The following is a 27,296-nucleotide window of genomic DNA, read 5'->3' as shown; positions in this document are numbered from 1 at the left end:
ATATGCACAAATACTTCCTTGAGGTTTATGAGACATCACAACAAATTATCAAACATGAAGAGGGACTTGTGGGACTCTGGTTGGCAAGCTCATCAGAAGCATAGGTGACTTGTACTCAGTGTCTGACAAAAGCAATCTTGTAGCACCAAACTTAACCTACGGAGTCTCTGTGCTAACTCCAGGTTAGTGGTATTAAAACTGAAAGCCATTTCTTATCAAAACAATCAGAGGACTGGTTAGTATCTCAGTCTGTTTATGCTTGTATAACAAAATACCACAGTTTGAATGACTTATAAACAACAGAGATTCTGATGTCACAGAACAGAAGTTCTGGAGTCATAGAATTCCACTATCAAGATACTGTTTGGTCTGGTGTATGATGGGGACCCAGATTCATCCTCTAAGATGGCTGTATCCTGAAAGGAGCCAAACCTGTTGTTCTTCTATGACAGAAGAATAAGAGATCACTGTCTGCCACCTAACTTCACATAAAGGTATGTTTATGATAGTACAAACCTCAGAATTTAATCACCTCTCAGTTTTCACCTCATTTTAAAAAAACTTGCTTTTTTTTTATTTTTTGTGTGTCTTTCACATCATGACTACCAATCCCACTCATCTCACCCCTCTGAAAAATAAAACAAAATAAAACTTAAGAGAAAAAGGGGGGAGGGGAATAAAGGGAGAATCTCATCATGGAAGCTGCAGTGTGATACAGGCATTCTTTGCAAAATATTGTTGGTCTGGTTCAAGGTCCCTGGTCTCTGTTACACCACTAATGCTGAGCCATCACTGGGACTCTTCCTGGACATCCCCTTGCTGCCCTGTGTCATAGAGATCCTGCAGCTCTGAATCCACAGGACCAATCACCCCCTCATTTTGCTCCAGCAGATCCCAGCTGGGGTGGATGTTGAGGAGTGCAACACATAACCCTGGTCTGGGCTTGAATAGTTGCAGGGTTGGTTAGCCTGCCAACTCTCCTCTGTCTTCACCACCAGGGTGAGCTCTCCAGCATTGCCCTGGTTACTTTAGCCCTTGCAGAGGTGAGCAATGGGTGGGGGCAATTCTCTGGCTTTTAAGTCCTCAGGGTTGGTTCTCCCATACCTACACCTTCAGGACCAGCTCTACTGTATTGCCCAGGTGAGGTGTAAGGTGCAGTGTCTGGAGTGCTGCAGCTGATGAGAGGCAGGGACTGCTCTCCCTCTTTTATGACCTCAGTGCCAGGGTGGGCAGAGGGGCATCCTCACCTCATGCCTCCACGTGACAGATGAGTAATGGGAACAGCTCTCCCATGCTCATAACACCAGGGATGGCTCACCCACACCTCCACCAACAAGATCAGCTCTACTGTGCTATGGTGCTGCCTAGGCAAGGTACAGTGTCCATTTTGGGGTGCTGCAGTTGGCAACGGTGGGGGTCAGCTCACTTTTCTGTCTCAGGTGGTAAGGGGTAAGAGGTAAGGAAATTTTCACCTCTTAATACTGTTTCACTTGATACTGTTTCAAGTGTGGGAGGTTAAGGGGTGGGGAGGGTATCTTTTCCACACCCTCACCACCACGTGGCAGACGAAGGATATGTGGCCAGCTATCCCATTCTCACACCCTCAGGGTATCTCACCCAGGCCTCTGCTAACAGGGTTAGCTCTACTGTGCTGCTCAGATGAGGAGCAGGGCCCGCTTTCCTAACTGTTGCAACTAGTAATGGGGAGGGTCAGCTCACTTGTCTGTCTCAAATGGTAAGGGGCGAGGGGTAAGGAAAATTTCACCTCTTAATACTGTTCCACTGGGGGTCAAGTGTGAGCATAAATTTTGAAAGGAGGTACCATTGTCCTGTCCACAGCAGGAAATCTTGTGAAGTCACTCCATATTAATGGGTAAGAGGACTCAAACCTATTAGGATGTCTGTTCTATGAAGGTATTGCAACTAGCTGTTTTTATAGAAACTCATAATCTAGTATCAAATTTTATTTGATGTGATTTAAAAGTAATTGTGTTTTTTATTCACTGTTGATATTTTATGGGAACATAATTAAATTTCCTATATTTATATTGTTTCAGAATTATTTGCTAAACTCTGTTATCTGATTTTGTAACGTGCCTATAGATTTGGGGAATATTTTCCAAGAACTATTGCATCTACTCTGAATTATAGCAGCTTTCCATTCTTTTTCCCAACCCATGTGCCTTAACATTCTCTTTCTTACTTTACTTCCTTGGATAATATTGGAAGAAAAGTGATAACAGGAATTCTCTGATCCTTAAAAGCTTTAAAATCTGCACATGAAGTTAGATGCATGCTATAATCCTTCCTTCCTTCCTCTTTAAGGGATACTAATGAATTAATGCATACTTGCACATGGTTTGGAGCATCATATTCCACATGCCAGTGGAAATGGAGAGAAAGGAGAACTCTCAGACCACCTATGGGAGTTTAACATCCTGGAAAAATGTATGGTCGTTCCTTAAACAACTAGCAATAAATGTGTACCTTATCTCTCTACCACCTTCCTTTGTTTTACCTTCTTCTGTTATTTTCTATTTTTTATTTCTCTTAATATATTAGCTAGAAAATAAACATTTTTCTCTATTTATTTGCCCATGCTTTTAAAATAATATAACAAAAGTATTCCAAAATTGAGGCGGCAGGCATCTTTTTTATTTGAGGGAATTTTACTATTTTCTCTATTTCCCCCCTTTGATTGTCCCTGTTCTCATGCTCTTCTTTCATTTATTTGCATGTGTACTTGTGTGGCAAATATGTGCATATATATGAGATGTGTATAAATGAACATTTGTGTCCTCACCTCACATCTTGTCACTTGAGAACTGTGATTATATTTTGCTACCAATCCTTGCTTTATGTGAGTTCTAGGGATTCAAACTCAGTCCCACATTTTGTGCAACAATCCCATTTCTCATTGTGCCATCTCCAACCTAAATCTAAATTTTTGACAGTTTTTCTCTCTCTGAAGAACTACTTTTTCATTTATGTATTTATTTTGTATGTGAAGAGTATGTGTGCATGTGTGTGTGCACACATGTGCATGTACACAGTTCTCAGAAGTTGATACCTTCCTTTCACCATGTGGTTCCCAGGGATGTATCTCAGGTCTTCAGACTCAAGGGCAAGCACCTTTTACACGGTGAGCCATCTTGCCAGCTTCAAAGAACTACTTTTAACACTTCTTTCAAGGCAAGTTGAGTTTACCTTCAAGAAATGTCTATTCACTCCATATATAGCTCTAAAGGCAGACCGAAGTAATGGTCCCACCCAAGTCCAGCTTAGTGAAAGAATGAGTTCATCAGCATTGTTCACAGGAGGATGGATGACTTCCCAGGAGCTGTATCTTCTGAAAAGCCCAGCATATATGATGGCCTCCCCAAAGCTGATCAGATGGAATTCCACCTTCAGCTAGCCTTCTACTTCCTATGAATTCTACCATGTTTCAGGACTAGTAGAAGGGTGTGGAGGGAGGGCAGAGGGCAGCATGGCTGAAATGCCAGATGAGGATGTGGAGGCCTTCTGCTTTTCTCATTCTCCTAGGTGGTATCACCAGTTCTACTGGCATTGCCTTACACAGAATCTCTTTGCTTATTTCATTACAGGGATTACAGGAGCAAGGATATCTCTCTGCTCAGGGATGGTGATGGTGATGGGACGATCATGCTATGCCGAGAAGAGGAAGTTTGACTAAAACAGTTGGCAACCAACTTCCTCAATTTTATTTGCTAGAGAAAGTCTTTATTTCTCCTTAGTTTTGAAAAACAATTTTATTCAATAGAGAATTCCCTGTTGTGGCCTTTCCTCAACACTTTAATACTTTAACTTACTTGCTGATACAGTTTCCAAAAAGTAAATGTCAATTTTATCTTTCTTGCTTTGTAGGTAGGGAGACCTCCATCCCCCCTTTTGGCTTCTTTGATTTTTTTTCCTTTATTTTGATTTTCTGGAGCTTCATTATGATGTGTACGTGTTAGGTGGTTTTGTTTGGAATTTATTATATTTGCTGTTCTCTCCACTTCCTGTGCCAGTGGCTTACTACCTGACACCAACTCAGCAGTTCTTCAGTAATTGCTGCTTTGAATATTGCCTTCACTCATTCTCTTCCAGCTATTCTCAGCACACACTGCTGGTATCTTTTGTAGTTGTCCTATAGTTTTGTGATGTTCTGTTGTATTATTTCGTCATTCTTCTTGGTTTTTCAGTTTCAGAAATTTATGTTGACATTTTCTTTCCACAGTAAAATCTTAGCTGCTAATAAAGACATTCTTCATTTTAGAATGGTTTTGATCCTAATCATTTATTTTTTGACTCTTTCTGGTACTCTGTTCACCTTCTGACATTCTGACATAACCTATCTTTTTTTTTCTAATTTTTTTTATTTTTTGGGTTTTTTTTTTTTTTCTTTTTTTTTTTGAGACAGGGTTTCTCTGTGTAGCTTTGTGCCTTTCCTGGAACTCACTTGGTAGCCCAGGCTGGCCTCGAACTCACAGAGATCCACCTGGCTCTGCCTCCCGAGTTCTGGGACTAAAGGCATGTGCCACCACTGCCCGGCCTACACCACCACTGCCCAGCCAACATTTTAAAACAATAGAAAAAAGCCAGGCAGTGGTAGCACAGGCCTTCAATCCTAGCACTAGGGAGGCAGAGGCAGGCAGACTTCTGTGAGTTCGAGGCCAGCTGGAGGCAGGAGTCTCAGGAAATCATTGTTACCTGGACATAACCTATCTTATATGTGGCTATCTGCATTAGAATCACTAGTGTTTCAATCATAGCTGTTCAATATTGTTGACCTGATGATTTCGACTTTCCCATGGCAGCTGGCTGATTCCAGTGCCTTCACTTATGACTGAGAGTATTGCCCAGTAGCCCAGATGGTGACTTTCTGTTGAAGCCAGACACGATGCATTGGGTAAAGGAACCTGTAGCAAGAGGCCTTTAGTAATGGTACAGTAATGTGGAGCGGGGGAAAGGATCCTGTGATCTGCATTCCATTCTTTGTGAAACTGAACCTTGCTCTCAGGACTTCCTGAACTTCACAAGGACAAGATAGCCAGAGGAAGCTGGAAGTTCAGGCTTTTCCTTCCTCAGATAAGTGGGCCCCAATAAAACCTTTGTAAATTATGGTTGGGCTCATAGAAGGAAAATTGAAAAAGACTCTCAGAAGTTTCTGTTTTTCTTAAAAGGCATTGGCTTCATACTATCAGTCAATGTAGTACAAGGTAATTAATAATCAGAATGGAAGCCTGGCGTCTTGGCCTTACTGTTGTGTTTGTCTCCTTTGCTTTGCATGTTAACCACTCAGAGAAATTCAATGACCCATCTCTTCTGTCCTTAAGGCTCAAAGTACCGAGATATGTGTTTTCCTAAATCAGTAGTCACTCTGGATTCCAGGAAGAGCAAAATCTTGGGCTCCCACCCCATGCCCTTCCCAGATAGGGACAATTATCTACAAAGGCAAGGCTGTGTCTTGGGTTCTAAATTGATCCACTCACATGATGACAGTGATAATGACTTCTTCAGACCATCCTGAAAAACCAGGATGGAGACAATGATTAACCAGGTCACATCTTGACCAAGACAGTTTATGCATACCTCTTGATTTAACTCTTCATCTTTTCAAACAGAAAGGCCATGTCAGTACCCTGAAGACTTACTTGAGGTCACTGGACCCTTTTATTTATTTCTTTTCCTATCATGGCCACTGTTGAACAACTCTCCCCTCTCTTCTTTTTACCATCATCTCCTTGGCTGGTATATGAGGACACATGACCAAGACTTGTTTACTGGACCACCAAGGCAAGGTTTTTGTTCTGAAAGTTCTAGTTACATGACCTGTGCAGACCAGAGACCAACTGGTGTTTTTCTAGATGGCTGATTATTTCCTCTCTACACTGACTGCAGTGTAGTTTTTCTCCAGTCTTAAATGACAAAACTGATAGAACACCTAGACATTAAGTTCACAAGATCATCAGAACTCAAAACAAACAAACACCCAAAACAAACCTCTAGAGATTTTTAGTTCTAAGGTGTATTTATTGTTTTTTGCAACAATTTCAACTTTTCTTATTTTAATACAAATACCTTTGTTTTTTCCTTGGCATATCTTCATTGTACATAGTGCTAGGCACTTTCTTTTAAATATATTCAGTATTTAGACCATATTCATCTCCTCATTATCCCTTCTTGTCTCTTTCTCCCATCTACCTTCTGCTTTCATGTCATAGATATAAATGGTTTTATGTGTCTATAAACAATCATCCTCTATGGGTTTGGCTTATTTCATGCCACACAATAAATTCCCTTGCAGAGGTTTTGACTTATTTATCTCTACTCCAGTCACTTAATGATTCTCTGAACCTTCTTGTCTCTTAAGTTTTGGGGGTGATATTTTCCCCTATGTTTTCAGTTCTCTGATGGATCTTATAACAGTTTTTAACTTGTTTAGCTTTTCTTCTTATTAGGATAGATGGATAACTTTCAAGCATTTCACACATCAAAGAAGAAAATGTACTTTTGAAAAATCTGCTAAGACAAAGAATTGTGTACACTCACTTGCAATCTGACATTACTGGTTATAAGTTAATACTAATACATTTTTTTTTCATGATCTGCTAAATTCACTTGGCTAAAATTTCCTTTGTAGTTTGTACATATGTTTATTAATGAAAATTTCCTATAAATTTCCAGTACCCTCTTTTCTTTCTTGGTTTATGTATCATGATTACAGAAGTCACACTCATACTAGAACATTCTTTTTTTTATTATTCTCTAGAATAGTGTGACTAATACTCAAATGATCCCTTCCTTGAATATTTGTTAGAACTTGCTTGCAAATCTTTTCATGATCTGAGAGTTCTCTGGCAAAGAAACTTAAAAGTACTGATTGCTTATCTTTAAAATCTACTTTAAATGGTCATTCAGATTTCCTACTAATTTTGAGTCAATATTCATATATCAGATTTAGGAGACTCAGTTCATTTTCAACTTTTGTCAGAATGTTGTCTTATAAATGTTAAAATACTTAGACTATCTAGAATTATGCTTCTAATGTTTCTTAGAACTTCATGCTTATTCTTTCAAATGCAAATGAAAGGTAAAATCTTTCAGATACTATCTGTCTCTGCCTATTCTAAAAGCTTGGGTCTAAGTAGAAGTGGGTTAGCTATCTGTTAACACATCTACTTCCTCACTCTGGATAGTTATGGAGGTTGCACTCCCCAGCTTCCTTGGAGTTGTGTGGGACTTGGTGGCTGAGTTCTTTTCAATGTAAAGTTGAGTGATGCATCTGATACCAAACTCAGCCTATAAAAACCTGCCCATGGAAGTTCAGTTATTGTGGCACAAACCATTTCTAAGGATTGGTACTTTGAACATGCAATTATTTTATTTCTTTTAATGGTCAGTTGACCAGACAGTGCTGTGCTTTGTAGTCTTTCCTGACTTCTGTCACATGACGGCATTAAACTGTGAGCTGTCTTGAGCCAAGAGAGCCTAAGATGGTCTTTCTTCCATATTGTAGTCTTTGTTGATCACTATGAGCTAGAGTGCTGAAGTTCTGTACCCTGTGCTCATTCCCTCCACTTGACATCTATTCTTTAAGGCCTCTTGGTGACCACTGTCTTGTAGAATTGACTGATAACATTACGTCATACAGGACAAGTGCCAACAGGAAAAGTTTAGATGCTACTGGCCCTCTTCAGCTCAGAACCCCCACAGTGTTACTTTCAGCACATTCTATTGGGCAACACTAGTCTTACTTACATTCAACTCAGATTCAAGGTGAGAAGCAGATTGCCTCTTCAAAGTGAAATTGTAAAGGAATTCAACCATAGAAAAATTAGAGTCTTTTGAGGGGGGTGCTTTTTTTCTAGTGTCAGGGGTGGAACTCAGGACCTGTGCATGGGAAGTGCTGTGTTACTGATCCATGTACCCTGTCCCATGGGGCCATTTTCAATGCTTTAATACATCATTCCCTGTTGTGGAATATTATCTTAAGATATGTTTGTTACATTTGTTTATGGCATGGAACATTTTTTTAATGATGCAAAGATGTGTTACATTCTTTTATGTTGCACTTGTTTAACTCTGTGAAGCTGTGTTACTTTGCCTGTCTAAAACACCTGATTGGTTTAATAAGCGAGCTGAATGGCCAATAGTGAGGCAGGAGAAAGGGTAGGTGGGCCTCGCATACAGAGAGAATAAATAGAAGGAGAAATCTTGGAGGAGAGGTGGAGGAGTGAGAAAAAGGAGGAGAGGAAGACTCTAGGGGCCAGCCACCCAGCTACACAGATAGAAAGGTATACAGAAATGAGAAAGATAAAAGTCCACAGGCAAAAGATAGGATAATTTAAGTTTTAAAAAGTTGGCTAGAAATAAGCCAAGCTAAGACTGGACATTTATAAGTAAGAATAAGTCTCTGTGTGATTATTTGGGAGATGGGCTGTGGGTCCACCAAAGGACAAAGAGCCAAAGAGTAAAGAGCAAAAACAACCAATAACAACTCCCTGACTATTCCTATACAGGATCCTTTTTCCCCCCTTAATGATAGGTAGATCATGTTTCAAGATTTATAAGCATCCAAAGAAGTCAGAAGGGCCTTTGTGAGAGAATTTATTCTCGACAGTTACTGCTCTGTGGTATTAAGTGTGTAGAAAAGGAATAAATGTGGTTTGGATTAAACCACTGATATTTCAGGGTTGTTTATTAAAGCTAATATTACCCTAAAATAGACATTAAAGCTAAAAATCTCAGTTTGAACTTTCTCAAGCCATATAGGTAATGTGAATTGAATGCAAACTTATGAAAGGATCATTTTGTGAACATAATTTCTCAGGGGATAGCATTTTCTTTTCCACCTAACACCAAGGTCAGAAATAGTCATTTTTCCTTTTTGATCTAGGTAGTGTGAATCATGGAAAGGTTTACAGAAGGTAGGCAGTGACTGCTTTCTTTTTCCTCTAAACTTTATTCAGTGTTGCTCTGAGTGTATCCTGCTGTGAAGCCCATTTTATCTGGGTGAGGACACATTTCGTCTCCTGACCTCTAACAAGTCTGTGAAAGCCAACAACTGCCAGCATCACGTGATTTGGTAAATTCTCTCAGCCTGAAGTTTGCCTTGACTTTCTGCTCGCCTATCTGGGTTCTTCATTTAATCAATGCTGATCCATGAGAAGCCCATACTGTCTGTCCACACATGTGGGCACTAAAAAATACATTATTTATATGTTGGCTATCATTTTAAACTTTTTTCAATAAGAGGGGAAATTAGTTCTCTGATTTTTGATAATTTTAGAAGAAGAACCAGGTATTTATCTTGAAAAAACATTTAAATTAGTGGTAAATATGTTTCTCATGACTTTCTACAGATATATAAATCTCATTCAATTTTGTGAATTTTCTAGTCATATTCTATGATGTTTTATTCTACCCCCTTCCTAAACAGAGCAGTAGGATCAAATGCACTCCAAGGAAAGTCCCAAAGATGTTTCCACCCACTTTGATCTTTTGCAGCTGGGTAATATCACAGAATCAGTAATGAGGTCAAGATTGACACCTTTCCTTTTTGCACACAGATGCAATGAACAAGCCCATTCTTGCTTGCAGACACTGCCTTTGAGAGTTCAGTAAACTTTTCGTTCACTTGGATTCCTTTATGTTTCCCAGGGAATTTTGCTATGAATTAGTTCTAGGTTTACCCTTCAGTCTAACGTTTTCAGCTTTAGACATATATCTTTGTTTGAAATCTCCTAGGATTTGCCACAAAAGTGATTCCAACATGTTGGGCCAGACACCATAGCACTCTGCATTTGTATCCTGAAGAGAATGTAAATGTGAATCTGTAAAACGCAGAGGTTAGAACCAGTAGGAAATGTGTTCTATGTTACAGTAAAATGATGCTTCATCCATTACGACTATTGTAACAAAATACCACAGTGTGGGTGGCTTACAATCAACTTAAACTTATATTTCATGGTTCTGAAGGTTGAGAAGTTCCAACAATATCAAGTTCTAGCAAGGGATGTTTTCCAGGTTGCAAATTCCCAGATCCTTGCTGTGCCATCAGATAATAAGAGAAGCAGATGAACTCCCTTGGACCTATTTTTATAAAGGCTCAAATCCATCATAAGAGGTCCAATTTCACAGTCTCCCATCTCCAAAGCCCCACCTCTCAACACCATTACATCAGGGGTTCAGATTTCAATACATGTATCCTGGGTGACACAAACTTTAGAATATATCAGATTTAAAGGACAAAAGTAAATGAATAGCACCCTATATCTTCATCATGGAAATAATCACAAGGACAGTGGTGCACAGCTTATCATTTTTCCTTAGGTGTAAATCATTTGATTCTTGAAAACTCAAATGAGGTAGAACATTTCTGAAATATCCATCTGTACACAGAGGAATTAAAATGTGAAAACATATCTCAGGTTGCCTAGTGTCACACAACTAATAGGAAGTAGAGTAAGATGTAAACCCAGGCACTCTAAAGACCAAGTTCCTAGTCACTATACTACATATTACCTCTCTAGTTTATTCTATCAATGTAGATAGAATTGTTAAATAGAGACAAGTAGGAAAGAAAAATAACATCATAGGCAATTAGTTCAGTCATACCATTGCTTATGTTTTCTATGAGATAAGAAATTTTAATGTATTGTTTTAAGGGTATCTCTAATAAATTGGGGGTGGGGAATCTATTCAGTGCATTATAACCAAAGGAAGAAAGGGAAGGAGGAAGAAAAATGGAGGAAGGAGGGATGGAGAAGAAAGGGTAGGAAAGAAGAAATAGGAGGATATAAATACATTCTTCTCCAAGCAAAGCCTATTTTCCTTAACTCTAATATTCCAGTTGGCACAGGATGTTTATTTTAGGAACACATTTGAGATGTAAAGTCAATTCTGTGAGAACATGTGGGTGTGTGTTTAGTTGTAACGGCTCATACATCTTTTTTTTTTTTTTTAAATCTACACATGGAGTGTGTGGGCTTTGTTCCAGGTCTCCTCTGAGATCCCACATTCGAGAAGCCAGCAATTACTTTCACTTTGTATCTCAGGACCAGACTATAAACTCTCTCATGGCCTTTTAAAAGTCTCTTTCTTGCTGAGGCTTATTCCTTATTTAAAATAGGCTCAAAATAATATCCAGGTCATTTTTTTCTGCTAATAAAAGGAATATGATCTAAGTCATCAAGATAAAATGAAGGCATATTATGCAATTTTAAAAGGAAGCGATTTGCTCTTTTCACTTTAAGCATTGAAGTAGAAAGATGGGTGGAATAAAAAAAATCATTGAAGGAAATTAAATTAGGGATCAAGGAAGGGCAAGCACATAACAAGCAGTTTAATCACAATAATTTATAAAAGCTCATTATGGGATGATTTTCAAATATCACAAATTGGATCACAACAGATCTGACCCGATATCTTAGTAAGCAGCTTTGCTACCCATCAGTCTGAAATCTTGAGGGCTGCCAGGAGAGCATCTGAAATATGTTATTAGCAGGGGAAAATAGAAATTATTTTGAGCCTTGGAGTATGTGGTTGTCATTGAGTATTCTGTGATTAGATATTTTAGAAAGAATTGGACAAATGGTGCAATTAGGAGGAGCCAAACCTTCTAATTTAAGAAATCCTTAAGATAGATTTTTCATTTTGTACATAGGCTAATAATTAAAGCCTAATATATATTCATAATTTTGTTTTTGTGCTTCAATTTCTGACTTTTGCTGGTGGTAATTGTCCTTGGCCTAGATTAACTTTTTTCTCCTGTGAATACATATGAATTATCTATAAGGAACATTCTGCTTAAAATAGCTTATGGCTGTTAGTCACTCATTATAGCACAATTCTGAAGTTTTTACAGTGTGGGTTCAGTTCACTTTTAATTGATGAATATTCTATTTATTAGTTCGTTTTTATGTTGCTATCACAGAATACCTAATGCTGGGTACACCATAAAGCAAGGAAAATTGCTTAGTACAGAATTTTGGAGGGTTAAAATCTGAGGCTTTGGCAATCCCATCTGTTCAACTTCTGGTGAGGGCCACCTGGCTAGTCAAAAGCTCCCATTGGAAAGGGAGCTGATGTGTGCAAAAGAAAACAAGCGCATGGGGTGGCTGTTCTAACAACAACTGGCTCTTAAGGTAACTGGCTTATTTTCTCGTGATAATCAGTAATCCTTCTGATTCTGAAGCATCCACTCTTCAACATTCCACGTCCTAACGCCACGATCGACACCAAAGCTCAAGCTTCCAGCACATGGGCTTCTCTAAAAGACACTGGTCAAGCCATCTACAAATCATATCACATTGACATTTCACTTTTCATTAAGTTTCTTTATGGAGATAGCATCTCAACCTATACCTCAGATGGGCCTCAAATCCATGACAACCTTCCCATCTCTGCTTTCCAAGTAAGGTACTTACAACTGTGAACCCCACGCCCAGTAACATTGCCATTTATAAATAAGGATTTATATAATTATATCACTTTAGAAAATTAGAGTAATGGTATTTATGTGGTCTGAACATTAACATTATTTGGATTCTTATTGGTAATGCATGTTCTCAGACCTTATCCACATATTCTGACTCTCAGACTCTGTGGCAGTTGAGGCCCAAGAGTATAAAATTTCAATAAGCCTATACACAATATAAGTTTAAGGTTTAGAAAATTAAAGGCCAGTCAGCAAACTTTTTCTCTATGTTCCTAAATCCTATATAATTTAGTCACTGTAGACATCAATAGGCCCTTATTATGCTATTTTAGGAGCACAGTGACCAGCAATAAAGTGTGGATGTGTCTCAGTGAAACTGCATCTAAAACTAGGCTCTAGGTCACATTTGACCTATGACACACAGCTTGCCTAGCACTGAGCTGGAGTATGGAGTGCCTGTTAGAACTATGAAAATGGAAGGCAGCTAATGTTTATTAACTAATTTCTGCATACAAAGTTTTTCATATTTATTCCAACAACTTATGCTCCATGGTTCCCAGCTATGCAGATTATACTGAAAATCAACTCTTGATGACATTTGGATGATACTGTATGCAACCCAGACAGTATGTGAAAGACATGGTTTCCATCGTTATCTTCACTTTACAGAATGAGAAAAAGAACCTCAAAGGGGTGAGAGAGGTCACCTACAGACACCCCAGGCCATGTCATGTGTGTATCATATTAAATCTGGTTTATCTAAAAACCATAAAGACAGTGATTGGTCCATCCACTCTACTGCAGAGAGGTAACACCACTGTTCCTGGATATGGGTTCTATTCTGTTTTCAAAATACAAAAAGGTAAAATCTTTCTGCTGGGTATTGGAATACAGAGAAAGAGAGAGAAAGATATCGTGTATGGGTAATTCAGGGAAATACTTTTGAGGAATTCTAAATATCTCAAAGATTCCTCTGTATCAATATACAGATTTTATTATGGGAGGTTTCTAATAAGCTGCCTATCATTTACCAGTGTATGAATGACAAACCACTCCAAACTCAGTGACCTAACATAAGCATGTATTGCCACTCTCTGGTGCTGTGGATATTGCTCTATATAAATAAAACACTGATGGCCAGTGACCAAACAGGAAGTATAGGTGGGGCAAGGAGAGAGGAGAATTGGGGAAACAGGAAGAAGGAGGGAGAGACACTGCAGCCACTGCCAGGACAAGCAATATGTAAAGACGCCGGTAAGCCACCAGCCACATGGCAAGGTATAGATTTATAGAAATGGGTTAATTTAAGATATAAGAACAGTTAGCAAGAAGCCTGCCACGGCCATACAGTTTGTAAGTAATAGAAGCGTCTGAGTGATTATTTTATGTGTGGATTGTGGGACTGCGGGGCTTGGTGGAAGCTGGAGAGAAGCCCTCCAGCAACACTCTGGTCTTGCCTCAGCTCACTTATGGGGTTGCCTGTGGAGGTCAACAGCTCTATAGATCTTTGCTATATTCTCCTTCATATTTAGAGCTGCAGTCTATAGAATAGTCTAGGATGCATCCACCTAGGGAAACTAGGTTCCTTTAGGTTAGCTGGGGCTGAGCTTTCTTTTTCGATAGTGGTCAAGTTTTAAAGAGAGAGCCGCCAGCAGTGTGCAACCTTCTCTATAGGCACCATTATCAGAAACGAGTTTCTTTCCACCAAGTTGTGTCATCTGCTTTCCCATCTTTGAAGCTTTTGTGACCTTGGGGTTTCATTGGCCAGTATGCCGCAGCAGTAGGAATGGAGAACTATCTTAAGCATATTGTTCAAGTTTTGAGGCCTAGCCTAGTCACGACGCCCAATCAAGTTCTTGAAATTCAGGAACCACATGGAAGGGATATGAGTTACCCTAGATCAGTCTTTCTTGAACCTGTATGAACTGAGTGAGTCACTATCTAGCTAAGCCCAATCCAAACTATAAAACACAGTGCCAGGCAAACTTCCTAACATTATGGGTTATTTTTGTGGCACAAAACTAATTAATGAAGATACCACAGACATAAGATGGCCACCATTTGTTATGTATCTCCTTTACATGAATAAGCAGTATTTAATCTTGAACTCTAATTTGAACCTCAAAAGTTATATTAATGTGTGTGTATGTGTGTATGTGTATGTGTATGTGTGTGTGTGTGTGTGTGTGTGTGTGTGTGTGTGTGTGTATTTGTGTGTTTATCTTGTCTGTGACTATTGATTCCATAAGCATCTCCAAAGGAGGGTTTGAGAAGATAAGACATAATTCTTATCTGTGAGAAATTCCTAGTCCTGTGGATGAAACAGATCTGTAAATAGATATACGACAATTCAGTATGAAAGGTGTTGACATAGAGCTACTGAAGCACAAAGCTGTCAAAAAGGAGCGAGTTTGATTTACCCTGCATGGAGAAATTAGGGGTGTCTCTTTCTGCTGCTTCCTGGGCACTGGGGATGGAGGTGGGGATGGGTGAAATTTCAAATAGAGTAAATCATATGGACAAACAGATCTAGGCTCCTAAGCTGATGGGTCTAGGGAATAGTTAGGCTGGACTTGTGGAGACTTAGGCACCTCTTCAGACCCCCGAGTTCTGGAGTTCCCACATCCTTCTTTGTTTCAGCCTCCAGCATGGCTGCTGAAGCTTTCAGCCATTCATTCTTTACATTAACTCCGGTTCAGGTAGTGGCTTAAATGGCTGAATATCTGAAAAAACAAGTTCTTCCTTTGAATTCTTCCTCCTTTGTTCCCAGAGTGACAGGCGTGGATTCCTTTCTCCTAACTGGGCCTTGACAACTCAATTTTCCGTCCCTAAATTTACAGAATAATCTAGAGGTTAATTTTGCAGAAGTATTATATAGAGAAAATAGGAGAATGAATAAGTCAGGATACTATTGAAGTTTTACAGAGGCCAAAGTCAAAGAAGGCCTTGCCTAAAACAGTCCTAAGGAGAGAACATTGGCTCAGACCCAAAATGAAGGCAGCATCCTTGATTCTCCTTAGTACCTCACCATACACTGTATGCATTAGCTCCCACAAAGCACTTTCATTAACAAGGACTCCCCATTCTCTGTGCAGGGATGTTTTGGATCTGACAAGTTTCACATCTGCTGGAACAATTCTGGCTTAAGCTAATTCCATTCCCAGCCTTGATGATGATAATAGCTTCCAAAAAGTTATTGTCCCCACTCTTATTTACCATATAAGGCCATTATGAAGACAGCAGCCAGAGCCAATTTTGTAAACAAATAAAAAAAAAAAAAAAAAAAAGGAATTGAGAGCTTCAGAGCTCTTCATTTATAACTACCACATTTCCTGCTAACCAGTAAAGCTGAGGGCTCTCTCTGGGGGGACTCCACCTACTTCTCTGGTGTCTTCCTTTGCCTGTCTCCTTCAGCCATTGTTCTCTATCCATACTGGTTTTCCTGTTCTCTAAACACTGGCCTTGTTTCCCTTTGAGCTTTGTACTGTCTGCTCCCATTGCCTGCAACTTTCTCTGCTGAATACTCCAGGGCTGGCTCTTGTCCATCTGGTATCAGTCCAGATGTTTTCTGCTCATAGCAAATTCCCTTTCCTTTCTTGTACTGCATTTCATCATGTTCCATCACATCATGAGTGAATTTCCATTAGGACAAATATCTAAACAAATCTCATTTACTGTCCTACCTTTCTCCCTCCCTCCTTTTCCTTCCTGTCTTTGTTTATCTCTCACTGGTGCCCACTCTCCTCCTGTCTTTGTGTATTATGATAGTGGATTCTCTCCCTATCATATAATCCACACATAAACACCAGCAGGGTAGGGGCCTAGTAGACACTGAGTAGTTTTAAAAAGGATAGTTCCAGGTGCCATTTCTAAGACTGTGAGAGTATTTGAATGTGCAAAATGGGGGAAAGAAGAACAGAGGTCAACTTCTAATGTTACTTATTTTTATTAGAAGTGTATGAATGTTTTGCCTTTATGTATGTGTGTGTGTGTGTGTGTATTGCTGTGTCTAGTGTCCAAGGGGACCAGAAGTATACACCAGAACTTTCATTGTGAGCAGATGTAAGCTGTCATCAGAGTAATGAAAACTGAAAATGAAAATCCAGGTCTTCTGCAAGAACAGAAAGATTTTTGAACAACAAAAGCTCTTAATCACTGAGCCTTCTCTCCAGTCCCTTCCTAGCATTTTTACAATAATCAAACAATTTACAGATGCTTCATTGATTATAGTGTTATCAACCACATCAGAACTATTATCAGAAAAAGCATAGTTTGGATAGAAAATTATAAAATTGATTTGGAAAAAACTTGTGCTTAGAATTCAGGGAAGAAGGGAAGATTGGAGACAAGATTTATCATCATTATCATTATAGATAATCCAATATTGCATAAATGTTTATAATCTAGATGTCTATATAATATGTGGATTAATAAATATAAATGTTAAAGGTATAAAGACATTTATATGAAATATTATATTACATACTTGTAATTGTAAAGGGTCCAATATTTGAGGCCAATAATAAGTGAGTAGACTGGATATAGAAGTAAAAAAAGAGTGCTTTTTAATTTTAGAAGTCTTCAAAACTACTCAATTTAGAATCATGTTACTTTGAAGGCTAGGTCCAGAATATATTCATGACAGATTTCTGGCATTTGATATTATAGTAAGTCATTTATATTTTATTTCTTTTTGTTTTTATTTTTGTCCCTTTCTTGATACTTCTGAGAACCTATAGTTTTAAGAGCTGATTAGAATGAGGTTATTTCAACAATCCATTCTTCTCTGATGGATTTCCTACCAGGTAAATCTCACTAATTCTGTGTAAGTTGATAGATGGTCCAATTGAAATCTCTTCCTCCAGCTATTTGAATGTCCTCCCAGGCTAGAAAAATGTTCCTTCTCTTGTTCAACTTTGAGTGTGGGGAAAGAAAGATTTTTAAGGTCAATGTTGGGAGAGAACACTGCATTTGTAAAATAATCATGCTGTCATGCTAATCTTGGTTGTCATCTTGATATACTTCCAAAGAAGAAAAGAGGAACTTCAATTGAGGAATTTCCACCGCAAGATTGGCCTATGGATTTGTCTGGGGGACATTTTTTGACTGTTCATTTATATAGTTAAGAGGATCCATCCCAGTGTGGGTGGTACCACTCCTGGACAGTTGGGCCTTGGCTGTATACAAATGGAAGCTGAGCAAGCCAGGGGAAGCAACCAGTGAGCACCACTCCCCTCCATGCCTTCTGCCATGAGTTCCTGCTTTGCTTTCCCTAGATAACAGACTGTAAAAGTGTAAGAGATTTGATATCCTTGGGAAGCATTCCCCAACAGAGTCTGAGGGATTGTATTATTATTCAGAAAAAAGAAGAAAGAGAAGAAGAGAAGCAATGCTTCTCTTTTAGCTAAAGACACAGTGTCTAAACTTAATATTCAGCGAATTGATTAAAATAAGTGACACTGAAATCATAGGAATTCTACAAAATGTAACATAACCTATCCACGGTGGTCCTGGGTGAATGACAAGAGTCTTTTGTCTCTCTCTTCAAAGATGTCCTAAACATCTAAATTCTTTTCCTGGAGTGGCTATACAATGTAAGTCATGCACTTCCAACTAGAGAGAAAGGATAGAAAACCATTTTACTTGTTAGAGTTGGTATTGGCCAGAGTCAGTCACAGGATCCTATGAAAGAAGTTATATGTGGCATTCTATTGGCAAGAAAATTAATTATTTTAGCAAACACATGGAGTCATCTTAGCTATTCTTGATGTTCCACTTACCAGCTTAGAAGTTATAAACCTTTATATGTTTCAGTTTTAACATGTAAAATGGTTCATAATCATTATGAATTCATAGGCTGTTGCTATGAATAAATGAATCAATATAGATAAAGTGCCCAGAAAAGTACTTAGTTACATACAATGAAAGTAAGTCATTCTGACACTATGTGTGAACAAATTTACTAGAAGGATTATTTGATAGTCTATAGAGTTCTCAGGGTAGAAAGAGACCATTATAGCTATCAGAAGAGTTCCTCAAAGATGCCCATATGTTAAACCACGTTACCCAACTCATGAGTATTTCATGTTACATGGCAAAAAGGACTTTATAGATTTAGTTAGGATTATGGACCTTGAGATGGGGAGATTGACCTAGATTATTTGGGTGTATTCAACTTAAGTACACATCCTTTCCAATCAGAACTTTTCTGGAAGAAAGCAGAGAAGAGGAAGTAGATGGAGAAATCAGGAGAACTGAACCTTGATGTAGATGTTTCTTATTAAATAAGAAACACAGAACCAATGCAAAGAAGAAAGCCAAGAGATCAGAGCTAAGAGCTAAAAACCTTATTCTTCCTCTCACAGTGGTCCTACCTCTCCAAAAGAGACCTACTTCCCATGTGTCTGTCTTTATAAAGACTTTCTGTTCTGCCTTCTCATTGGTTGTAAACCCAGCCACATGACTGCCTCATCATTGCCTGTCTGTACAGACCTCCAGATCTTCTATGGTTGGTATTAAGATTAAAGGCGTGTGTCTCCAATGCTGGCTGTATCATTGAACACACAGAGATCTACCTAGCTCTGACTACCAAGTGCTGGGATTAAAGGCATGCACCACTGTGATGACTTGCTATTAGCTCTGAGCCCTGGACAACTTTATTTATTAACATACAAATCACATTTTAGTACAAATAAAATATCACCATACCTTGAGATTCAGTCCTCAGGGTAAAGGATGCAAGGGCCTTAGGACTAGAAGAACCAAATTCTGAAAGTATTCATAGATGATTCAGTTTTTGTACTAAATTTCCTGGATAATAATCCAATTAAATGGACCATTGTCATAGCCTAAGAAGAAACAGGAAAACCTACAGAACTGTGAGATAAAGCGTTTTAGCAACTAAGTTTGTGGTGCTTTGCTGTAGAAGCAATAGGAAACTAAGAAGATGAAAGCTCAATAAAGAACATGAGATAGACTTGACTGACATACTTAGAATGAAAGAACATTACATATGAATAATAAGGGAGCTTGGAAATGTGGGAGGTATAGGAAAGTGAGGTGAATCAATTTATGTGCAATATTTATACTTTACCTGCAGTGATTAAAGACTGCTAGGTTAAAGTCACTATGGAAGGATTGAAATACGTGGCTAAGAAAATGTCTTTAAGTGAACAGCAAATGTAGAACATTTGGTTTTTTTCTTGGAGAAAATAATGTGTAGATTGAAGTTTCTCAGTCCCACCTGGGCAGCAGCCATTTTAATAAAATAATCATTCAGAGGATTAATATTAATTACAAACTGTTTGGGCTATGGCTCAGACTTATTGCTAGCTAGCTATTACATCTTAAATTAACCCATTTCTATTAATCTATGTATCACCATGTGTCTCGTGGCTTTACCTGTGTTCTATTACATCTTGCTCCCTTGGTGGCTAGCAGTGTCTCTGACTCTGCCTTTCTTCTCCCTATATCTCTCTTGGATTTCTTGCCTGGCTGTATCCTGTATTGTCATAGGCTAAAACTGCTTCTTTATTAACCAATAGTAGCAACACATATTCACAACATACAGAAAGACCATTTTTCAACAATAATGTGACTAGTGATTCACAAGAAATAAAAAGTCTCCTCTAACAGCACAGTTGGTGGAATGCACCACAATGGTTTCAGGAATTACTTCTGCAGTAGGGAATGACAGGCAGTAGTTTGTGGAAAAGATGAGTGGGCATTCACGACAGAGTCTCTTACAATGACTTCTCCAGAAGTTGGTCCTCTGGTAAGGATACCTGGGTTTGGGAGTTTATCAAGGCATAAGTACTGGAGGAAACAAACAGAAAGTGGGTAAAGGAGAGGGGTGAGGTTAAGCTTTGGAGATCCATTTAAGGATCCACAGGGGATTGTGGACATGAGTGATACTCAGAATTTGCTTTTTTTTTTGAATGGAGAAAACCAGGATTTTCATGCTTCTGTACCAGTCAGTGATTGACTATGTGAGCCACTCCAGAGTGATACAAACTAGAAATGAATACTGGTGAACACAGGCAGCTCTGTGAATAAGAGCTGATGTGGAAACTATTGGAAGCAAAGCAAGCAGAATCAGGAAAATGGTCACAGAGAACTAAAGTGGCTCAGAAATCTGAAGCCACCAACACCATCGGCTACAAAGATGTTGCACGTGAAGTGCAAGGCAGTTGACAGGTGGAGGAGGTACAGAAAGTAAAGGCATGTATCAGTTCCCAAGACCTTTGCCTTGGGAGAATGGTGTCACCATGAAATAGAAATAGCATTAGGAAGTAAATTAGGTTAAGGAAAGACCGAAAGGGGAGATGATGGGACCAATTTTGGATACATACATAATTTTTTTTTCATAAACTCATTATTTAGAATGCCAGATCCTAGCTCAATTTCCAGGTGACTGAAAGCCCCAAGCATGAGTAAGTTATATGAATACAAGGTTCTTGCAATGCTGAGTCTCCATTTTCCATATCAGTGCATTGAATACTTCTCATTTTCCAAAAATTGTCTAATTTTCACAAGAACACGATTGAAATGAAACATTATTAAATGGTTTCAATTACTCAGATGAAACATGTTTTGTTACTACTAACAATGAGAGCTGAACTAGATATTGATCACATTAGTATATTGTTCAAGTTAAACAAGAATGAACAAACGTTTTCCTCTGGCCTCTGGGGTTAGTCTAAATGAAAAAAAATTCTACTGCCTCTTCAAATATACACAGGAGCAATCTGTAGCAATAAGCTAGATTGTGATAAATGAGGGAAAGAAACAGGCACTCTTGAAGAAAACAATAAATATTTCCTAATCTAACATAACTGTTCAAGTCTTAACTCTCAAGTCATGTTCTAACTTCAACTCAATTTTCCATATTTTCTGTCTATTGGTTATATTCAGAATTGATTCTAGATTTTCAAAAAGATGGAGAGAATTAATTGAGTTGGTTCCATAGGCTGTTAACATAAGCTTATTCTCTTAGAAGATATGGTGCTTATTTAAATCTTCCTAGAACCATTAGGGTATTTGATCTTAGACAAATCATTCCTGTTACTTTATTAAAAATCCTTTGATAAATAATTTTATTATATGCTGTGGGATGGTCTATATGTGTTCTGATTGGTCAATAAATAAAACACTGCTTGGCCAGTGGCCAGGCAGGAAGTATAGGCGGGACTAACAGAGAGGAGAATTGAGAGAACAGGAAGGTGGAGGGAGTCACGGCCAGCCGTCGCCATGACAAGCAGCATGTGAAGACGCTGGTAAACCATGAGCCACGTGGCAAGGTATAGATTTATAGAAATGGATTAATTTAAGATGTAAGAACTAGATAGCTAGAAGTCTGAGCCATTAGGCCCAACAGTTTAAATAATATAAGTGTCTGTGTGTTTATTTTATAAGTAGGCTGCCCGACTGCTGGGGTTTGGCGGGACCAGAGAGAAAACTCTCCAACTACAATACACCACATCTTGGTCAGATATGTAATCTCTAGGCCACAATTTTAAAACATTTAGGTTCTAGAATCTCCTTTGTTGGACTGTGGTCCTTGGACTTTCAGTATCATCAAAACCTGGATTGTGGCTGGAAGTGAAGTAGGATCGCTGTCTCCATCCCAAACCTGGAAATCAAAAACTGAGGACATGAGATCTTGGACTCTCTTTATTCCTCTTGTTGATTCTGCTGCAAGTTATAGTTTGAAAATTACTAAGTGAAATGAGACAGTATTTACGGCACTATATAGTGATGTAATTAGGGTCATAGGTGTCAGAGCCAGGCTGCTTCCTTCAAGTGCGAGGTGTCCAACTTTGGGACATTTCTGAACCTTTGTATCTGTTTCCTCATCTCTACAAGGGCCAGTAATAATGTAGAATTCAGAGGATCATGTAGCAGTGTTCAATATTTTGTATGTGTACAAGAACTACTTGACACACTTATCTAAATACTTATTTTGATAGAAATTGATAATTTTTCTGATGGGTGGTGATGCTGAATACATGGTACGAAGGTTTTAGAGTTTGAATACCAACTCGAGTTTACTTTGGCTCTAATGTTCAAAGCAAAAAAAACAAAAAACAAAAAAAAAAAAAACAAAAAAAAACCCTAAATGCTCAGCATCTACATCTCTGAAATAGAACAGGACTGACAACCATTTCCTGGAGCTATTGTGATTATAAACAGAGGTTAGAATAGTTCACAGGACATGAGCACCCAACCATGCAAGCCTGTATGTTTGTAGTACAAGAGAATAACTTTCCTTGATTTTTTTTTTAATTCTTAGGTGGGGATTATTGTAGCAAAATATAGATTAATAAGAAAATTCTAGCTCTGAAATATGTGTATTTCATACATTTTCATGGTTGGTGGCGTGTACCTAGGGAATCAGTAACTCTCAAAGAGGTGACTTAGAACACTAGCCTGTGGAGCAACAAAGGATAACAAATCTTTGGAGAATTATGGAATGGTAAAAGTGCATTCTGTGGTGATATTTTATTTGTCCTGAAATTTGGTGATATTTTATTTGTATGTTAATAAATAAAGTTTGCTTGGAGATCTGTGGGAATAGCAAGACATTTTAAGGTAAACACAAAAGTCAGGCCGTGGTAGCACACGCTCTTAATCCTATCACATGACAGGCAGAGTCTCTCTGTGTTCAAGGACACACTAGGGAACAGCCAAGCATGGCGACATACGCCTTTAATCCCAGTACCAAGCATAGAGTTCTGGAGTTCTGTACAGACAGACAGTAACAAAGTGAGGTAGCTGGGCTAACAGCCAATGAGAGGGCAGAACAGCAAGGCAATAAAAGCCTGGGTAGACAGGAAGTAGCTCTCTTGAAAAGTTATGGTGGCATGGTGAGTTAAGGCTAGCTGGTGGCTCTCACTATTTCCCTGATCTCTAAGGCTTTCACCCCCATATTTGGCTCTGTGTTTCTTATTTAATTAGACTGTTTAGAAACTCATCTACAGTAGTCAGTAAGGTTTTGTAGCTTGCTCTATACATCTTTGGGCTAAAGTTTTCTTTGGTGATTGAGCTACTCTGACTTTCCTTGAAGAAAGAGAGGGAGATACTTTGGTAATTTATGTCTTGCCTTTAGGCTAATGGGAGGATGAGAGCTTTTTCTGTGTCTTCTTCTAAATTGCCTTCTATTCAGAATAATTTCCCCAATGAACTGTACTTTGGGGTCATAGTATCACTGCCTGGGGACCAGCCAACAGCAGCACAGGGCTCAAAAGGAATCCATAGTGTCAATGTATACTAAGATTTTTCTATCTGAGGGATTAGGGAAAAGGACATTCACACACTCTCTTGATGATTTCCTTTAGACCTCTTCTTTATTCTTCTTTTGCATTCTCTATTCTTTATTTTCCTGATGATTTTGTTTTGTCATTCTTGATGTTTTCCTTACTCTATCTTTACTCTTGATGTTTCCCTTCTAGTTCCTTCTAACTCTCTCATTTCTTATGTTTTCCTTCTAACTCATTTTGAACTCTCATTCTTGCTGTTTTACTTCTAATTCATTTTAACTCTCTCATTCTTGATGTTTTCCTTCTAACTCCCATTCTTCATGTTTTCCTTCTAGCCCATTTTAACTCTCTCTAATTCTCTCTTCTTTAACTAACAGCTTATATACTCCAGCAATATCTTTCAGGCAAAATAAAAATCACAATGTGACTACATTTTGTTTTTCAAATGAATGATTACAATGCATACAGATAAAAATATGTATTTCATCTACCTTACATGATTAAACATTTTACACATTACAGGAGAAAAACAAATTATCCCAAGAACCCACATATATTCATACTCAAGCAACTTGTTATAGATTAACCATGTGGGCAAGCAAGGTATTCCTTTCAATCAGGTCTGTCGCTGTCAAAATGCACTTTGCAGTTATAGAGAAAGGGCCAATTACTTTATTACTTATCTTGAAAGGTAATTTTGTGAGGAATCTTAAAGGAATCACAAACCTAAACTTTTATATATGGAAAAGAACCAGTCAGCTCTACTTTAAACCTTTGGGGGTACATACCCACTCATAGTTTATTATAACAGAAGACTGAGGGCAAAAATGTGTATAAAGAATTAATCATCATCTTTGGTCATCAATCCTAGCAAGAAAGGTGCATCATCTGGTAATAAATGGGCTGCTTTGTTCTTGTTCCCTGCCCTTAAAGAGTTCTACATTTAACTATGTGCCTCTCTAAAACTTTAGATTATCTTCTTGGATTTTTCACCTCAAAACTATTTGACAAAAACATCTTAGTGTAACTTTAAGTTATTTTCATAGCTTTGTTTCAGCTGTGATGTACTCTGAAACCTGTGAACACATCTCCCAACATTAAGATTAAAAGAATTTAATCTAGCTGGGCTACTGAGACTCAATTGTTTTCCTTCCTTCCTTCCTTCCTTCCTTCCTTCCTTCCTTCCTTCCTTCCTTCCTTCCTTCCCTCCCTCCCTCCCTCCCTCCCTCCCTCCCTCCCTCCCTCCTTCTCTTCTTTCTTTCTTTCTTTCTTTCTTTCTTTCTTTCTTTCTTTCTTTCTTTCTTTCTTTTTGGTTTTTGGAGACAGAGTTTCCCTCTGTAACAATCTTGACTGTCCTGTAACTCACTCTGTAGACCAGGCTGGCCTCAAACTCAGAGATCCATCTGCCTCTGCCTTCCAAGTACTGGTATTAAAGGCATGCACCACCACTGCCTGGCCTCAATTGTTTTTCTTAGTCATTAACCTAAGCCACAGTCTATATGGCTCCTCAATAGAAACTCATGTGTTGAAGCAGTGTGACACTTCCCTGTTTTATTTTTTATCATAACTCTATTTAAACTAACATTGTTATAATCAATTAGACAGTACAGCTTAGGAAGGGACCATCTTCATAATAATCCACAGGTAAAAATGCCCAGTAGAATGGGATGCTTCCATGAGATAAACACACTACATTACAGGCAGTGGGGATCTCCCCATACCCAATCATACCATGTCAGACACCGGAGAAAGATAGCAGTAGCAAACATGTAAGGGCACAACAGAAGCAAAAAACATTCTAGGGTCTGTGGTCTCGGGGCCTTGCCTGTCTGAAATTGACCCATCAGTGAGTTTCCTCCTGGTGGGCTGACACCTTGAACTTCAATTGCCTCCTGCAGCTCCTCTGACATGGCCAACAGCATTGTAGGGTCTGCTCTCTTGTGATGGTTAGTTTTAATTGTCACTTTGATACAACTTAGAATCACCAAAGAAGTGAGCCTCAATGAGGGATTATTTAGAACAGGATGGCCTGTGGACATGCCTGTTGGGGTTTGTCTCAGTAAGAATTGAAGTGGGAAGACCCACTGAGGACAACACTGTTTTCTAGATCAGAATTATAGAAAACTGGAGAAAAACAAACAAAACAACTGAATGGAAGCAAGCACACATATATTTGTCTTTGCTTGTGACTGGATATGATGTGACTAGATCTTTGAAGTTCCTGAAGCTTATCCATACCTTCTGTGGTAGACTGTAATCTCTACTGTGAGCTGAAATAAAACCCCGTCAACTAAGGTGCTCTTTGTCAAGGTATTTTATTTCAGCAAACAGAAATCAAACTAGGGCAGCTCCAGATTAATACTGAGTTGTATTGTTTCTAAACAGAATCTGTGTGACGAAGCTATATATAGCCCCAAGAGTACCAGAGAGTGGTCAATACATTTGATTTGAGCTTCACTGTCCAAAATCTTCAAATTACCTTGTGAGTCTATTGTTTCTCACTTGGGATCTCAATGTCTATAAAACATCAACAGAACACACAATGTATGAGGTATGGTTCTCTAGAGGAGCACAATCAATAGACTGTGTGTATGTAAATAATAAAAAGTATTTTATTAGACTGGCTTATAGAATAGGGACTAAGCCAACAATGACAGCCTGCATGTTGTAGAATCTGAGAACGATGTTGCTTTGTAACCTAGTAAACCTATTACTGTTAACCAACTGCTCAAAGTATGAAAGTTCCTGGAGAATTGCAGATATTGAGTCCATATGGAAAAGCTGAAGAGGCTTTTTTTGTCTTCTATATCTTTCTTTCCCACAACTCTATCATCTATATATATATATCAATCAATCATCAGTCTATTTATCTATCTATCTATCTATCTATCTATCTATCTATCTATCTATCTATAGCTAAGCATAGGGTTACTTTGCCCTCATGGATTTGCAGCCATGTCATATCCAGAAGATAAAATTTCACAGTACTCCTCTCTCTCCTCCAGCTCTTCCATTCCTTCTTCCTCCTTTTCTGTGGTATTCCCTGATGTTCCATTTAGTAATGATCACTGAGTCACTTGTTCTCAGGATTTTGACTAGTTGAGTCTCTGCACTGACTGCTGCCTGTTACAAAAAAAGGTTAACAGACCAAAGCTGAGAGAAGCCTAGGTCACTCTAAGGCCCATGATGTCCTTAGCCATAGACTTTTGACCAGGTTTACAGCTACAGGCATGAAATGAAATTCCTTCCCGTGGAGTAGGCCTAAAATCCAACCAGAAAGTTTTTGGTTACCCCTATAACAGTCAGGCCATTACTGCACCAGTGGGCACATCCTGCACACCTTGCCTGGTAGATAGTATATTTTATTTTTTTAATTCATTTTACATACCAACCACAGATTCCCCCTCTCATCCCTACTCCTGCTCCCCTATTAAGATCAATCCATATGAGTCTATTTAATGGGCAATAGGGATTTATTAAGATATAAATTGAGAAAATACACTCACAAATACAGAATGGAGTAGACAGCTGAAGTTGTCCTCTGATCTGACCAGGAGTGAATCCACCTCTGAGGCAGCAGGGAGAAGGGGCAT

The 27,296-nt window shown here is 38.6% G+C and overlaps 1 long non-coding RNA gene across 3 annotated transcripts in view; it reads left to right on the top strand.

Annotated features, from left to right (window-relative positions):
• Nucleotides 1-332: 332 nt before the first annotated feature.
• The window catches only part of LOC119087897, a 155,653-nt gene continuing 128,689 nt past the window's right edge, over nucleotides 333-27,296 (top strand). For 2 of the 3 annotated variants that reach the window (XR_005091414.1, XR_005091412.1), the window contains exons 1-2: nucleotides 1,248-1,373; nucleotides 8,976-9,091. This is a non-coding gene — a long non-coding RNA (uncharacterized LOC119087897). Of the gene's footprint in view, nucleotides 495-1,247; nucleotides 1,374-8,975; nucleotides 9,092-27,296 lie in introns of those variants that run through there. The other variant, XR_005091413.1, reaches the window with a different exon arrangement.

Source organism: Peromyscus leucopus, chromosome 4, assembly GCF_004664715.2.
Source record: "Peromyscus leucopus breed LL Stock chromosome 4, UCI_PerLeu_2.1, whole genome shotgun sequence".
NCBI classification, from domain to species: domain Eukaryota; kingdom Metazoa; phylum Chordata; class Mammalia; order Rodentia; family Cricetidae; genus Peromyscus; species Peromyscus leucopus.
Note: the sequence above shows the minus strand (reverse complement) of the source record. Positions and strands in the feature narration are given on the sequence as shown.